At 41.0% G+C, this 16,896-nt stretch overlaps 1 pseudogene; it reads right to left on the bottom strand.

Moving 5' to 3' along the window:
- Positions 1 to 402: 402 nt before the first annotated feature.
- Positions 403 to 678, bottom strand: LOC119866469 (annotated as a pseudogene).
- Between the last annotated feature and the right edge of the window lie 16,218 nt (positions 679 to 16,896).

The raw sequence follows: 16,896 nt of genomic DNA, 5'->3' as shown, positions 1-16,896 counted from the left end.
GAGACACAGGCAGAGGGAGAAGCAGGCTCCATGCACCAGGAGCCTGACGTGGGACTCGATCCCGGGTCTCCAGGATCACGCCCTGGGCCAAAGGCAGGCGCCAAACCGCTGCGCCACCCAGGGATCCCTGAGGCTCAGATATTTTATAAAGATTATTTATTTTAGAGACAGAGTGCAAGTGGGATGAGAGGCAGAGGAGGAAGGAGAGAGAGAAGGAGAGAAGCAGACTTCCCGCTGAGCATGAGGCTCAACACAGGTCTGGATCTCACAACCACAATATCATGACCTGAGCCAAAATCAGAATCAGATATTTAACTGACTGAGCCACCCAGGTGCCCCAAGGCTCAGATATTTTCAAAATTTAATTAACAATAGTTCTTATTTAAATTCAAATTAGCTTTACCAAATTTTGGTACTGTAATTTGTGGATTTTAAAAATTATGAATTTTTCTGGCGCCTAGGTGGCTCAGTCAGTTGAGCGTCTGCCTTCAACTCAAGTCATGATCTCAGAGTCCTGGGATGGAGCCCCCAACTTGGGCTCTTTGCTCAGTGGGGAGCCTGCTTGTCCCTCTCCCTCTGCCTGCCACACCCCCTGCTTGTGCTCTCACTCTGTCAAACTAGCAATAATCATGCCTTGGATAAACCTCATTGGCTACGATACTGCCACTGCGCAAAGCTCACTCTGTCAAATAAATAAATAAAATCTTTTCAAAAATTGTAAATTTTTATAATTACAGTTTTTATTTACATTGGTAGATTATTGCACTTTTTTTTTTTTTAAAGATTTTATTTATTTATTCATGAGAGACACAGAAAGAGAGAGGCAGAGACACAGGCAGTGGCAGAAGTAGGCTTCATGCAGGAGCCTGATGCAGGACTGGATCCTGGTACTCCAGGATTACGCCCTGAACCAAAGACAGATGCACTCAACTGCTGAGGCACCCAGGTATCCCAATTATTGCACTTTTAACAATTATGAATTATGCATGCATCTCAATCAGTTCCAAGAATATTTCTGGATCCATGGATTTCTTTTTTTTTTTTTTAAGATTTATTTATTTATTTATGATAGACAGAGAGAGAGAGAGAGAGAAAGGCAGAGACACAGGAGGAGGGAGAAGCAGGCTCCATGTCGGGAGCCCGACGTGGGATTCGATCCCAGGATTCCAGGATCGTGCCCTGGGCCAAAGGCAGGCGCTAAACCGATGAGCCACCCAGGGATCCCTGGATCCATGGATTTCTTAATTTAATAAAAAACATTGTTTTTCCATAAAGCTGTACTTCTTCAAAATTTACACTTACTTTTTTTTTTTTTTAACTTTACTGATTTATTTAAGTAATCCTTATACCCAACATGGGGCTCGAACCCAAACCTCAAGATCAAGAGCTGCATACTCTTCTGAGCCAGCCAGGTGCCCCAAAATTTACATTTATTTTTTTTTAATTTACATTTATTATCAGTAAAAACCAAATCATTTTTATGTCAATGTTGAATTTTTTAACTGAAACTACAGCAGTATTCACAATGAAGTTGATTCTTTGACATAATAATGAGCTTCTAAAAATTTAACTTGAATGAAAAAATCAAACTATTATTGTTACCAACTTATTTGATGATACCAATATAAAACAAACATTATCAAGCTGGTTGCAAAGCAAGCCAATACATTAACAGATATCATTTTGTTTTTCACACATGCACAAGAAAACTTAGACTTGAAAGTATATAAAAGTACTCTATCTAGAAAAGCCATCATTCGCTCTAAGTGATAAGTCATGTGTCACAGCCTCTGCATCTGCATGCATTTCATAGCTATCTTCAGATAGAGTCTTTTAAAAAAGTCCTAACTAATATTTGAAGTAGACGCTGATATTTTCTTCAGCAAATTTGGATCTCCTACTTTTCATTTAGTCAGTGGTATTACTGACTACACTCCATTGATCATGGTAAATGTTAATAAATACTCTATGCAATTTATACATTCATCATGAACTTTACTGAGAAACCAAAATTTGGACTTAATTTTTCATTCTTTCTTTTTTAAATATTTTATTTATTCATGAGAGACACACACACACACACAGAGGCAGAGCCATAGGCAGAAAGAGAAGCAAGCTCCCTATGGGGGACTTGATCCCAGGACCCTGGGATCACAACCTGAGCCAAAGGGAGACACTTAACCACTGAGCCACCCAGGCACCCCTTAATTTTTCATTCTATAAGAATTTTTAAAGGCTTATTCTAGCTGAAAGAGATAATGGGGGAAATTAACCTACAATATAATAAATAGTTACTGATTCACACTATATATGTACATATAGTACAAATATCTTTACACATAGCTATTTATATAACATATAATAAAACCACTAAAGCAAGAGTAACCAGAGTATTCTCTGCCCACAGTGTGGCAGGACTGCTTGGTCTATTTTTTCCACTTATTTCATATACAACTTACTTATAATTAGGTGGCTGGAGGCTCTGTGCACTTCTTCCATGGAAGCATGAGCCCTGGCACAACTGGCAGATAGAGTAAGTGGTCAGTAGCAAGCTGCATCCAATCCTTTTTCCACCATCACTGGACCTGAGTTAATTGCCCCAGCCACCTGTGTGGGGAGCATACTTAACAGTAAGCACTCTGCCTCTGCTTGTGATCCTTGAAGAGAGGGGTATTGGTTAGAGAATGTCTGGTGAGCCCTGAAAAAAGCAAGAGAGACTGTCCCTTCCATTGAAAATGAGAGCCCTGCTTGCAGCACATGTGCCTCACACACTGCTAAATGAGATCGCAGCAGAAGCTAAAAGTGCAAAGCACAAGTCAACCAAACTCATCCCCAGCTTATTTTAATAAACCTATTAATAACAACATTTTGTTTAAATATATATATTTTTTTAATGGGACAAGAGTGAGCTGTGGCTGTCCAATGCAAACTTCCAGGGACCCATGGACAATTTATCAGATCTCTTAAGGATATCCTCTGTGGTTAGAAGTCATCTTCTCTGAACTGCTTGAGGTGGCAGGGTAATAAGGTCCCCCAAGGATCATACTCAAATGACCCTAACTAGCCTCTCAGGAGCAAAAATTTGCTATGGCTTAAATAAGCCATCTGTTTAGCTGAGTGAATTTGGGGTCCCAAGTAATACATCTCCTTCAAACAAATGTTGAACACACATTTAAACAATTTTGGTTTGATGATGGCCCAAATAACCAGAATGTTGTGTTTCTACCTCCATTCCTGGTATTAACACTAAGTGATTCTCAAAATATTCACCTCTCCCATTGGCAAATCTAATAATTTCTTCCTATAATACCTCAGTCATGAAAAGGAAGATAGCTGATTTTTAGTATTCTTTGTGTGTATTGGGGAAGGGGACTTTATGTCTATTTTATTGGGTTGCCTCAATAATGGTTTTAATTATATTTTACTCTTTTTAAAAAGATTTTATTTATTTGACATAGAGAGAGAGTATATGCAGCAGGTAGTGGTAGGCAGAGAGAGAGGAAGAAGCAGGTTCCCCATAGACCAGGATCCTGATGCAGGTCTTGATCCCAGGACCCTAGGATCATCACCTGAGCTGAAGGCAGATGCTTACCTGACTGAGCCACCCAGGTGCCCTATATTTTATTCTTTGCTTCTTCCCCCACCCTAGCTTTATTGAGATATGACTGACAAATTGTATATATTTAAGCTGTACACCATAATTTTTTTTCAAGACTTTATTTATTTATTTGAGGGAGAGAGAGAGAGCACGAACAGGGGAGAGGCAGAGGGAGAAGCAGACAGACCCTCCACACACACACCATATATATATATCACCACACCACGATCTCCTTGCTCTATAAAAGCTGTGAATTAAGATCCAGACTTGGCAGAGAACAGCTGTATAGTACCTGGATTGTTGCCTCCCCAGTCCCCAATCCTCTCCCCACCCCAATTGGTAAGATACCGTGAATACAACTGTAAACAGTATGGAGTGGCTTACTTCGTTTTTTTGGTCTAAAAGTGCATTCTCAGTCTGGAGGATACTTAACTATCCCTCCTCCACCTTCTAACAAGGAGACATATAATATGAGCAAAGGCAGGTAGCTCCTACAAGCCAAAGGCTGGTGTGTTTACCTGGGGAAAGTGGGAAGTTCACTATGGCTGGCACAAAGAAAAATATAAGATGGGAATACAGGGTAAAAGTAAAAATAATTTAGTTTGTGGAAATAAACAGAGATGAATCAAAAGACCAACCATATGCCCCACTGTCCAGGCTTTTGGTTAGTAACTGCCAGCTTCCCCAATGTTTGCCCTAGCTTCCAACTAGGGGCCAACCGGAGAGAGCAAAATATGCTCCCCTAACCAATACCTAGCATATTCCATTTCCAGTTAGCCAACCAGCTTGCCCATGCCAACAACCTCCAGTTGAGCATACCTGAAGACTTCCATTTTTTCATCAAGCTTTCCCACTCTTCGGCCAGCCTGAAGCCTCTATCACAATGTAAGTTATCGGGCTGACTCCCTTGCTAGAGCAAGCTCTGAATAGCCTTTGCTTGTTTTCATTCAGGTGGTCTTTGTTTAATTCCACACAATCAAGTCTAAGCTGCCATCTGGATCACCTTATGTCTTTCTCTTCCTCTCGTACCTTCTCCAATAAGACTAATCAACACCAACTACCAAAATCTTCCAAAACACACAAAATAATAAAGTGTTTATGATGGAAAGCTATGCACTGGGTTTGTAGCTGACAGTTCCAGTGCCCAACCATGTTCCTGACTCCGTGGTAGGCTTGGCTGACTTCCAACTCTGAGGACATTCTCCAGTGGCCTGAATTGAAACACCCTCCCCCCACCCACCCTTACCTCCTCCCCACCCCCGCAGTCCATAAGGGATGACTGAAGGCAGCTGGTATATATATATACCCCACTGCCTTCACCTCTCTGGCCCAGCGATGGGAGGCATGTTTTCTACACTGACCCTCACAGTTCCCCAGCACAATCAAGCTACAGGTGCTAACAGTGGTGGAGTTAGGGACACCAACCCTTGCCACAGTCAAAAATCTGCATATAACATTTTTCCTTTTTTTCTTCTTTTCAAATATTTATTTATTTATTTATTTGTTTATTTATTTATTTTTGTGTATATTTTTATTGGAGTTAGATTTGTCAACATATAGTGTAACACCCAGTGCTCATCCTGTCAAGTGCCCCCCTGAGTGCCCGTCACCCAGTCACCCCAACCCCACACCCACCTCCCCTTCCACTACCCCTTGTTTGATCCCCAGAGTTAGGAGTCTCTCATGTTCTGTCTCCCCCACTGATATTTCCCACTCATTTTCTCTCCTTTCCCCTTTAATTCCTTTCACTATTTTTTATTCCCCAAATGAATGAGACCATATAATATTTGTCCTTCTCCAACTGACTTCCTTCACTCAGCATAATACCCTCCAGTTCTATCCACGTTGAAGCAAATGGTGGGTATTTGTCGTTTCTAATGGCTGAGTAATATTCCATTCTATACACAGACCACATCTTTATCCATTCATCTTTCGGTGGACACTGAGGCTCTTTCCACAGTTTGGCTATTGTGGACATTGCTGCTAGAAACATCGGGGTACAGGTGTCCCAGCGTTTCACTGCATCTGTATCTTTGAGGTAAATCCCCAGCAGTGCAATTGCTGGGTCATAGGGTAGTTCTATTTTTAACTCTTTGAAGAACCTCCACACGGTTTTCCAGAGTAGCTGTACCAGTTCACATTCCCACCAACAGTGCAGGAGGGTTCCCTTTTCTCCACATCCTCTCCAACATTTGTGGTTTCCTGTCTTGTTAATTTTCCCCATTCTCCCTGGTGTGAGGGGGTATCTCATTGTGGTTTTGATTTGTATTTCCCTGATGGCAAGTGATGCGGAGTATTTTCTCATGTGCCTGTTGGCCATGTGTATCTCTTCTTTGGTGAAATTTCTGTTCATGTCTTTTGCCCATTTTATTATTGGATTGTTTGTTTCTTGAGTGTTGAGTTTAATAAGTTCTTTATAGATCTTGGATACTAGCCCTTTATCTGATACAACATTTGCAAATATCTTCTCCCATTCTATAGGTTGGCTTTTAGTTTTGTTGACTGTTTCTTTTGCTGTGCAGAAGTTTTATATCTTGAATAAGTCCCAATAGTTCATTTTTGCTTTTGTTTCCCTTGCTTCTAAAGCTGTGTCTTGCAAGAAGTTACTGTGGCCAAGTTCAAAAAGGGCGTTGCCTCTGCTCTCCTCTAGGATTTTGATGGATTCTTGTCTCACATCTAGATCTTTCATCCATTTTGAGTTTATCTTTGTGTCTGGTGTAAGAGAATGGTCTAGTTTCATTCTTCTGCATGTGAATGTCCAATTTTCCCAGCACCATTTATTGAAGAGACTGTCCTTTTTCCAGTGGATAGCCTTTCCTGCTTTGTCGAATATTAGTTGACCATAGAGTTGAGGGCCTATATCTGGGTTCTCTATTCTGTTCCATTAATCTATGTGTCTGTTTTTGTGCCAATACTGCACTGTCTTGATGACCACAACTTTGTAGTACAACTTGAAATCCAACATTGTGATGCCCCTGGCTCTGGTTTTCTTTTTCAATATTCCCCTGACTATTTGGGATCTTTTCTGATTCCACAGAAATCTTAAGATGATTTGTTCCAACTCTCTGAAGAAAGTCCATAGTATTTTGATAGGGATTGCATTAAATGTGTAAATTGCCCTGGGTAACATTGACATTTTCACAATATTAATTCTTCCAAACCATGAGCATGGAATATTTTTCCATCTCTTTGTGTCTTCCTCAATTTCTTTCAGAAGTGTTCTGTAGTTTTTAGGGTATAGATCCTTTACCTCTTTGGTTAAGTTTATTCCTAGGTATCTTATGCTTTCGGGTGCAATTGTAAATGGGATTGACTCCTTAATTTCTTTTTCTTCAGTCTCATTTTTAGTGTATAGAAATGCCACTGATTTCTGGGCATTGATTTTTTATCCTCCCACACTGCAGAATTGCTATATGAGTTCTAGAAATCTTGGGGTGAAGTCTTTTGGGTTTTCTATGTACAGTATCATGTCATCTGCAAAGAGGGAGAGTTTGACTTCTTCTTTGCCAATCTGAATGCCTTTTATTTCTTTTTGTTGCCTGATTGCTGAGGCTAGGACTTCCAGTACTATGTTGAATACCAGTGGTGAAAGTGAACATCCCTGTCGTGTTCCTGATCTTAGGGGAAAGGCTCCATTGTTTCCCCATTGAGAATGATATTTGCTGTGGGCTTTTCATAGATGACTTTTAAGATGCTGAGGAATGTTCCCTCTATCCCTACACTCTGAAGACTTTTGATCAGGAATGGATGCTGTATTTTCTCAAAAGCTTTCTCTGCATCTATTGAGAGGATCAGGGATCCCTGGGTGGCGCAGCGGTTTAGCGCCTGCCTTTGGCCCAGGGCGCGATCCTGGAGACCCAGGATCGAATCCCACATCGGGCTCCCGGTGCATGGAGCCTGCTTCTCCCTCTGCCTGTGTCTCTGCCTCTCTCTCTCACTGTGTGCCTATCATAAATAAATAATAAAAAAAAAAAAAAAAAAAAAAGAGAGGATCATATGGTTCTTGTTTTTTCTCTTGTTGATATGATCTATCATGTTGATTGCTTTACGAGTGTTGAACTAGCCTTGCATCCCAGGGGTAAATCCCACTTGGTCATAGGGAATAATCTTCTTAATGTACTGTTGGATCCTATTGGCTAGTATCTTCTTGAGAATTTTTGCATCTGTGTTCATCAGGGAGATTGGTCTATATTTCTCCTTTTTGGTGGGGTCTTTGTCTGGTTTTGGAATTAAGGTAATGCTGGCCTCATAAAACGAGTTTGGAAGTATGCCATCCCTTTCTATCTTTTGGAAAAGCTTTAGTAGAATAGATATTATTTCTTCTTTAAACATTTGATAGAATTCCCCTGGGAAGCCATCTGGCCCTGGGCTTTTGTGTCTTGGGAGGTTTTAAATGACTGCTTCAATTTCCTCCCTGGTTATTGGCCTGTTCAGGTTTTCTATTTATTCCTGCTCCAGTTTTGGTAGTTTGTGGTTTTCCAGAAATGCATCCATTCCTTCTAGATTGCCTAATTTATTGGTATATAGCTGCTCATAATATGTTTTTTAAATATTTTGTATTTCCTTGGTATTGGTTGTCATCTCTCCTTTTTCATTTGTGATTTTATTGAGTCTTTTCTCTTTTGTTTTTAATAAGGTTGGCTAATGGTTTTTCTCTCTTATTAATTCTTTCAAATAATCAACTTCTGGTTTTGTTGATCTGTTCTACAGCTCTTCTGGTCTCTATTTCATTGAGTTCTGCTCAAATCTTTATTAATTCTCTTCTTCTGCTGGGTATAGGTTTTATTTGCTGTTCTTTCTCCAGTTCCTTTTGGTGCAAGGTTGGCTTGTGTATTTGAGTTTTTTCCAATTTTTTGAGGGATGCTTGTATTGCGATGTATTTCCCTATTGAGACTGCTTTTGCTGTATCCCAAAGATTTTGAACAGTTGTATCTTCATTCTCATTAGTTTCCATGAATCTTTTTAATTCTTCTCTAATTTCCTGGTTGACCCTTTCATCTTTTAGCAGGATGTTCTCTAACCTCCATATGTCGGAGTTTCTTCCAAATTTCTTCTTGTGATTGAGTTCAAGTTTCAAAGCATTATGGTCTGAAAATATGCAGAAAGAAGAACTCACACAAAAGAAAGAATCAGAAACAGTACTCTGTCCCACAGAGTTACAGAATTTGGATTACACTTCGATGTCAGAATGCCAATTCAGAAGCACAATTATAAAGCTACTGGTGGCTCTGAAAAAAAGCATAAAGGATTCAAGAGACTTCATGACTGCAGAATTTAGGTCTAATCAGGCTGAAATTAAAAATCAATTAAATGGGATGCATCCAAACTGGAGGTCCTAACAACGAGGGGTAATGAGGTAGAAGAGTGTGACATAGAAGACAAGTAACAATCTTCTTTCTAGTCATTTTGCTCAGTGCAGAGTGGCTAAAAACGAGTTGTACTGGAAAAAGGAAGAACTCAATCTTGTGATTGAGTTCAAGTTTCAAAGCATTATGGTCTGAAAATATGCAGGGGACAATCCCAATTTTTTGGTATCATTAGAGACCTGATTTGTACCCAGTATGTGGTCTATTCTGGAGAAAGTTCCATGTGCACTTGAGAAGAATGTGTATTCAGTTGCTTTTGGATGTAAAGTTCTGTAAATCTCTGTGAAATCCATCTGGTTCAGTGTATCATTTAAAGCTTTTGTTTCTTTGGAGATGTTGTGCTTAGAATATCTGTCATTTGCAGAAAGTGCCGTGTTGAACTCTCCCAGTATAAGTGTATTATTATCTAAGTATGTCTTTACTTTGGTTATTAATTGATTGATACACTAGGCAGCTCCCACATTAGGGACATAAATATTCATGATTGTTAGGTCCACTTGTGGATAGATCCTTTAAATATGATATAGTATCCCTCTTCATCTCTTACTACAGTCTTTGGGATAAACTTTAATTTAGCTGATATGAGGATTGCCATCCCTGCTTTCTTTTGAGGACCATTTGAATGGTAAATGGTTCTCCAAACTTTCATTTTCAGGCTGTAGGTGTCCTTAGGTCTAAAATGAGTCCCTTGTAGACAGCAAATAGATGGGTCTTGCTTTTTTATCCAGTCTGAAACCCTGCGTCTTTTGATAGGATCCTTAAGCCCATTCACGTTCAGAGTTACTATTGAAAGATATGAATTTAGTGTCATCATAATACCTATTCAGTCCTTGATTTTGTGGATTGTTTCTTTGGGCATCCTCTTTCTTTTACAGAGTCCCCCTTAATATTTCTTGCAGAGCTGATTTGGTGGTCACATATTCTTTCAGTTTCTGCTTATCTTGGAAGCTCTTTATCTCTCCTTCTATTCTGAATTAGAGCCTGGCTGGATAAAGTATTCTTGGCTGCGGGTTCTTCTCATTTAGGACCCCGAATATATCCTGCCAGCCCTTTCTGGCCTGCCAGGTCTCTGTGGAGAGGTCTGCTGTTGATCTAATATTTCTCCCCATATGAATTAGGAATCTCTTGTCTCTTGCTGCTTTAAGGATTTTCTCTTTATCTTTGGAATTTGCAAGTGTCACTATTAAATGTTGAGGTGTTGAACAGTTTTTATTGATTTTAGGGGGTCCTCTCTATCTCTTGGATCTGAATGCCTGTTTCCCTCCCCAAATTAGGGAAGTTCTCAGCTATGATTTGTTCAAATATGCTTTCTGGTCCTCTGTCCCTCTTGGCACTCTCTGGAACCCCAATTAAATGTAGATTTTTCCTTCTGAGGCTGTCATTTATTTCCCTTAACCATTCCTCATGGTCTTTTAATTGTTTTTCTCTTTGTTCCTCAGCTTCCTTCCTTGCCATCAACTTGTCTTCTATGTCACTCACTCATTCTTCTACCTCATTAACCCTCGTCGTTAGGACCTCCAGTTTGGATTGCATCTCATTTAATTGATTTTTAATTTTGGCCTGATTAGATCTAAATTCTGCAGTCATGAAGTTCTTGAATCCTTTATGCTTTTCTCCAGAGCCACCAGTAGCTTTATAATTGTGCTTCTGAATTGGCTTTCCGACATCAAATTGTAATCCAAATTCTGTAACTCTGTGGCAGAGACTACTGTTTCTGATTCTTTCTTTTGTGGTGAGTTCTTTCTAGTCATTTTGCTCAGTGCAGAATGGCTAAAAAAAGTTGTACTGGAAAAAGGAAGAAAAATAAATAAATAAATAGGATGGGTACCCTCTGGTTCTATATACTGTAATTCCCTTGACTTCCCCTGGAGCTTTCCAGAACTGCTCAGCCACGAACGTGCTCTTCCCCTGTCCTTCCAGCTGGTCTCTGGGGGGAGGGGCCTGCTGTGCTGACTCTCAGGTGTACACCTGGGGGAGCTGCCCTGCCCCTCCCTCCAGGTGCATGGCTCAGTGGAAGCTGTTTACCCCATGAGGCCCCTGTTCCCTGGTGGCCCCAATCCATTCCAGGCACAGGGTGACACGAGGAGGGACAACACCATTGGCAACGGCCAGCTCTCCAGCCCTGGAGTCAGCTCCCGCAGTAACTACCGCAGCTCCCAGTCAGTCCTCACTGGCCTGGATGCTCCCGGGGCGGGGGTGGGGGTGGGGGTGCTGATCTGCACAGCTGAGGGGTGCCCGCCGGCAGAAGCATCCTCGCTGTCGTGGGCCCTCCTGGCCTCCACCTGTCCCGGGGGGAGCGCAGGATCCTGGGCTGTGTCCCCCAGCACCCTGGGCTCCAGCCAGCGCTGCCAGAATCGTGCTCCCGGGTCTGGGGCTCCGGGCTGCACAGCCCCCTCTGTGCGGAGCCGCCACCTGAGCCGCTCTGGAAACTCCGCTGGGTTCGCTCCAGCCCTTTACAGAGCTCGGTCCCGGTGTGTGGCATGCTCACCCCCAGGCACCCCTCCTCTGCTAGTGACCTCGGGAGACTAGGGGCCCCACTGCCCCTCCTGTGGTTCTGCCCAATTTCCCTGCAAATGCCTTTTCATCCATGAAGAATTCAGGGCGAATTTTTAAAGTTCCCACTTCTCTGGGGCTGGGCTCTCCTGTCCTGGGGCTCTTGCTGCCCCCCCTTAGCACAGCTCCTCATGGGGCCCCTTCCCCACTAGATTCTTTTTTATTTTATTTATCTATTTTTTCTGCCTTCCTACCTTGTTAGAAGTGCAAACTCTTCTCTCTGTAGTGTTCCAGCTGTTCTCTCTTTAAATCTCAGGTCGAATTCGTAGGTTTTCAGGATAATTTGAAGGTTATCTAGGTAGGTTGGTGGGGACAGGTGACTTGGGGGCCCTACTCCTCTGCCATTTTGCCGCGCCCCCCAAATTTTTATTTAAATTCTAGTTAACAAATAGTGTAATATTGGTTTCAGGAGTAAAATTTAGTGATTCATCATTTACATATAACACCCAGTGCTCAGCATAACAAGTGCCCCCCAATACCCATCACCCACCTAGCCCATCCCCCACCACTTCTCTCCATCAACCCTCAGTTTGTTCTCTATCATACAGCATCTCTTATGGTTTGTTTCCCTCTCTTCCACTCTCTTTTTTCTCCTTCCCATATGTTCATCAGTTTTGTTTCTTGAATTCCACATATGAATGAAATCATATGGTATTCATCTTTCTCTCACTGACTTATTTTGCTTAGCATAATACACTCTAGCTCAATTGTTGCAAATGGTGTGCATATAACTTTTGACTCCCCCAAAACTTAACTACTAAAAGCCTACTGTTGACATTTACAGTTGATTAACATATATTTTGTATGTTATACATATTATACACTGTATACTTATAATAAGGTAAGCTAGGGAAGAGAAATATTAAGAAAATCATTACAAAATATATTTATAGTATTGTATTATAAAAAATCAGCATACAAGTGGACCCATGCAGTACAAGCCCATGTTGTTCCAGGGTCAATTGTAGTTTAATACATCAATATTTACTGCATTACAAATTAAAACTAAGCACTTAAAAATATTTATTAATCCATTTTTTAAAATAGCAGTAACAATAATGAATAACACATTTAAAACAAACAAAACAGGATCCCTGGGTGGCTCAGCAGTTTGGCACCTGCCTTCAGCCCAGGGCGTGATCCTAGAGTCCCGGGATCAAGTCCCGCATCGGGTTCCCTGCATGGAGCCTACTTCTCCCTCTGCCTGTGTCTCTGCCTCTGTGTGTGTGTGTGTGTGTGTCTCATGAATAAATAAATAAAATCTTTTTAAAAAAAAAACAAATAAAAAAATAAAATTTTCTGCAAGAAGAGCAGCATTGTTTTACATTTTTGTAAATCTCTTCCAGCCAACTAGAAGATAGCTGGATTCTCATATCTGCTGTAGATTCAATCTGTTATTACATCACATGCCATGTAGTCTCTGGAAAACTCCATTTTACATTTATGAGAGAATGAAAACAAACCAAATGATGGCTTAGTATTATTTTGAAAAGTTTTGACCCTGTAGAATCCCTGAAAGGATTGTGGGCACCTCCAGGATTTTAGGACTGCACTGGAAAAATTGTTTTTTGTTTTTTGTTTTTTAAATTGTTGCATTAAAAATTACACAAGTGAGGTAGCAGAGAGTACACATTCCACTGAACATGGTTACGCCATAGGTAGATGTTGAGGCACCCAGTCTTTTTGATTTTGGCCTTTGGCATCTTTCTAACCTGGGAAGCCATGTCATGATATTCTTATATGTAAGTAACACTCTGTTGCTAGTTGACAAGTCTCCAGCACCTGTTGCTCATATTCTTCCTATTGCTATTTATTGCTGCTGTATATGCACCCTGTGCCCAAGGATAGGGATTTTCCAGCCTCTGAAGCTTGGGGGAAGGAGGCTAGGGAGACATGCTAGCAATCAGCACTGACTTGACCTAGGCCCAGTTGTCGGAACATAACCAATTCTCACGTGACTTAGCTGCACCTTCATCAGTCAATTGACCACAATTCTTTGTTTGGATCGCTGAAGGAGAATCAAGCTTCTTTTTTTTTTTTTTTAATTTTTATTTATTTATGATAGTCACACAGAGAGAGAGAGAGAGAGAGAGGCAGAGACATAGGCAGAGGGAGAAGCAGGCTCCATGCACTAGGAGCCCAACATGGAATTGGATCCCGGGTCTCCAGGATCATGCCCTGGGCCAAAGGCAGGCGCTAAACCACTGCGCCACCCAGGGATCCCGAGAATCAAGCTTCTTTATCAGCTCAGAGCAAGATTTTGGGCATAGCATATGTGCAAAGCAGAGTCATATTAAATCCAGATAGAGTTCCTCTTTGTCAGACACTTTATCTATTGTTCTTTTTAATCCAGGCTAGGCAATAGCGAAATGATACTGTTTATATTCCATACTTATTACAAAAGACAGATTTTTTCTTTTTTAAATAAACATTGTATATAATTAAGGTATACAAGATGATCTGACATACATACACATAATAAAAGCACCACTACAGTCAAGCTAGTTAAAATATAATATCCCAGCAGTTCATCATTTTTGTGTGTTATGAGAGCACCTGAAAATCTACTCTCTTAGCAGCTTTCCAGTATTGAATAAATGTATTAACTATAGTCATTGCTCTAGATCTCTAGACTTATTCACTCTACATACTGCAACTTTGTACCCTTTGATCAACATCTTGCCATTTCCCCTACTTCCCTGACCCTCATAAAACTAAAAATAGAATTACCATATAATCTAGCAATCCATCTTCTGCATATATATCTAAAGGAAATAAAATCAGTACCTTAAAGATATAACTGTGCACCCATATTCATTGCAATATTATTCAAAATAGCCAAGACATGGGCAGCCCCGGTGGCACAGCGGTTTAGTGCCTCCTGCAGCCCCGGGTTTGATCCTGGAAACCTGGGATCGAGTCCCACGTCGGGCTCCCGGCATGGAAACTGCTTCTCTCTCTCTGCCTGTGTCTCTGCCTCTCTCTCTTTCTATGAATAAATAAATAAATAATATTAAAAAAAAAAACCACAATAGCCAAGACATGTAAAAAACTGAAGTATCTGTTGATGGATGAATGAATAAAGAACATGTGGTGTGTGTGTGCAGTGGAAAATTGTTCAGCCTTAATAATGAGGAAATATGCCATTTGCAACAAAACGATGAACTTGGAGATAGTATGCTAGGTGAAAGGAGCTAGACACAGAAGGAAAAACACTTCATGATCTCACTCATATGGGGAATCTAAAAAACTCGCACAGAGAGTAAGCTGTAAGAGTAAACAAAACACAATACACCCACAATCACTAGGAAACACCCCAAATATAGAATCGTGGCATCTTCAAGAAAGACTGAGGGTGGGGAAGGTACAAAAGGAATTTTAACTTCCATATTTTTCCTTTTATTAAAAAAATTTAAGGCAAACGTAACTAAATGTTAATACTTATTAATTATATGTGGCAGTATTTGGGTGTGTACTGTTGTGCCCAAGATCGCGAATCCGAGAAACCATCAAGGAGCCGACACCGATGCAATTACACGAGGGTTTACAAGCTCGAGCCTGGGTCCAAGTGTACCCGACGCAGAGGGGCAGGGACTTGACCCCGAGACTAAGAGGCTTAGCAACTTTATAGGGGCCAGTGGCCAATGGGATACGCAGAAACTTGCACAGTCATGCTGGTCCACTCGCAGGTGGCCGATGGAATTACATTCTACCCTAAAGTATCCATTTGAACTGGCCTATCACTGAGCCGGATTTCCGGTTAGGGTGTGCCCTGGGCTTGACTAGGGTGGGGCAGTGCCCTAAGCAATAAGCAGGTCAGCCCAAGGCGGGTGCAGCACAGAAAGAGTCAGTCCTGGTCTGCTTGTCCAGGGGTAGGGGATTTTGTTAAATTTCCTGGGTCCCGCATGTACGGGCAAATAAAAATTAAAAATAAAAGGCTTAATTCTCCCTGTTAAAAATGAAGGAAGAGGGGAGCCTGGGTGGCTCAGTGGGTTGTCTGCCTTCAGCTCAGGTAATCCCAGGGTCCTGAGACTGAGCCCCATGTTGGGCTCCCTGCTCTGTGGAGATCTGCTTCTCCCTCTCTGCACCCTTCCACCCCGCCCCCCCATGCTTTCCCTTTCTCTCTCTCAAATAAAATTGTTTTAAGAAAAAAATGAGATTCTCTCCTCCCTTTCCTTAGTGTGTTTTCTCTAGAAAACTTGTATGTTTGAGATATATGTAAATCTTTTTAAAGGCCTCCCCCCCCCCAGATTTATAACTCAGGAATGTTTTTCTCAAGAATCTGGGGAACATCTTGAAATGTAAATGTCAGGGGAGATAGCATCCTTATTTCCCAGGTCCTGTGGGAGAAGAGGTGCCTAATTTTGGTGGTTACCTTGCTCCAAACTGCAAAACTACTTGCTCTCATAAAGATATGAGAAGTTGGTTTCTCCTTTATTACAAAGCCAAGTAACACTCATGGCTACTCCAACTCCCAAGCAAATTTAGGATGAACTGTATGTGACAAACGATGTTTTCAAGTACTCCTGCTTGAGGACTAGTTTTATCATTTATCCTGAAGATATATATGTGATAGGTTATATCTACCTGGCTATACAAAACAGTGAGATTTATTTCTCTGTAATCTGTTAGCAGATTGCCTGTGATGAATAATCACATTCTAGTTTAATGTTTATGCAAATAATAAAACTCTTCTCTTTCTCATCTACCTTTGTGGAGAGGTTTATTGGGTTGGGAGATTTTGTTTTTAATTTTATTTCCCCAACAGATGTTTGTTCTATTACTCTTTGTACTTTCTGTATTTTTTCAAATTAGGAAGAAAAAGATACTTTTCCTGGACAATTTCTCAAAAATGTTGACTACTTTCCTATACTTCTTTTACCTATAAGCAAATTTCATTGTATTTAGCAAATAAGCCATTTTTCCTAAATGTCTGGAAAACTGTATTGAGACCTTAGTATTAAATACATTTAAAAAATAAGAAGCTTCAGAAGAAGAGTTTATTTTTTTTAAGTAATCTCCATACCTAACATGGGACTTGAACTCACAACCCCAAGATCAAGAGTTGCATGCTCTTCCAACTGAACCAGACAGGTGCCCCCTGAAGAAGAGTCTAAAATCTAAAACACTAAACTGTGGAAGGAGCCAGGATGTCCTTTGACAAATGAACGGATAAAGATGTGGTGTATGTTTACAATGGAATATTACTCAGCCATCAGAAAGGATGAATACCAGACACCTGGGTGGCTGAGTGGTTGAGTGTCTGCCTTTGGCTCAGGTTGTGATCCCAGGGTCCTAGAATTGAGTCTCGCATCAGGCTCTCCACAGGGAGCCTGCTTCTCCCTCTGTGTATGTCTCTGCCTCTCTCTGTGTGTCACT

Source organism: Canis lupus, chromosome 27 (genome assembly GCF_011100685.1).
Source record: "Canis lupus familiaris isolate Mischka breed German Shepherd chromosome 27, alternate assembly UU_Cfam_GSD_1.0, whole genome shotgun sequence".
Taxonomy (NCBI): Eukaryota; Metazoa; Chordata; class Mammalia; order Carnivora; family Canidae; genus Canis; species Canis lupus.
The sequence above is the reverse complement of the archived record's forward strand: the minus strand, read 5'-3'. Positions and strand labels throughout refer to the sequence as shown.